The sequence below is a fragment of the Silene latifolia genome, chromosome 11, assembly GCF_048544455.1.
Source record: "Silene latifolia isolate original U9 population chromosome 11, ASM4854445v1, whole genome shotgun sequence".
NCBI lineage: Eukaryota > Viridiplantae > Streptophyta > Magnoliopsida > Caryophyllales > Caryophyllaceae > Silene > Silene latifolia.
The window spans coordinates 143,550,009-143,550,729 of NC_133536.1; the positions used below are offsets into that span (position 1 = coordinate 143,550,009).

General features: G+C 46.5%; 1 non-coding gene across 1 annotated transcript; it reads right to left on the bottom strand.

Moving 5' to 3' along the window:
* Positions 1-293: 293 nt before the first annotated feature.
* On the bottom strand, positions 294-399 carry LOC141615938 (small nucleolar RNA R71). The gene has a single exon (XR_012530323.1). It is a non-coding gene; the product is annotated as a small nucleolar RNA R71 (small nucleolar RNA).
* Positions 400-721: the final 322 nt, after the last annotated feature.

Sequence of the window (721 nt, forward strand, 5' to 3'; positions counted from 1 at the left end):
TTTTGACATCCATCCGTCTTATGTAAACCTGGTGGAGAGAAATCTCTTTAGAGGTATGGCAGGTGAAGACCCGAGGAAGCATATGGAAGTCTTTACGGATTATTGCTCTACTATCCCCGCCACAAAGGGGGTAACTCAAGACAAGATTAATGAGGTGTTGTTTCCTTTTTCTTTGACTGACTCAGCCAGGGAGTGGCTGACTGACTTGGACCGTATGGCCACGGGTATCACGAATTGGGAGACTCTCGCGCTTGCTTTCTATAAAAGGTATTTCCCTCCGCAGCGCACTAATCAGCTGAGGGCAAAGATTACTAGTTTCAAGCAGGCACCTGATGAAACTTTCTATGAAGCTTGGTGTCGGTTCAAGAGGCTGGTGAGGTCTCTTCCTCACCATGGTTTTGATCCGTGGTTTCTGTCCAATCAGTTCTACAATGGGTTGTACGATGACCACAGAGCTATACTTGACGCCTCATCCAATGGAATATTTCAAAAGAATACTGATGATGATAAGGGATGTGCCATTATTGAGGAGATGGCGACCCATTGTGCTGAATATGGGAACCCACGAGACGGTATTCGAACAGTTCACGCGGTTGACAAGGCAGTTATGGCTCAGTTGGAAGCCATGAATGCCCGATTTGATAGATTAGAACTGCAACCTGCTTCAGATCAACAGACGGTTCATCTATTGACTAGACAGGACACCGTCACATGTGAGAGG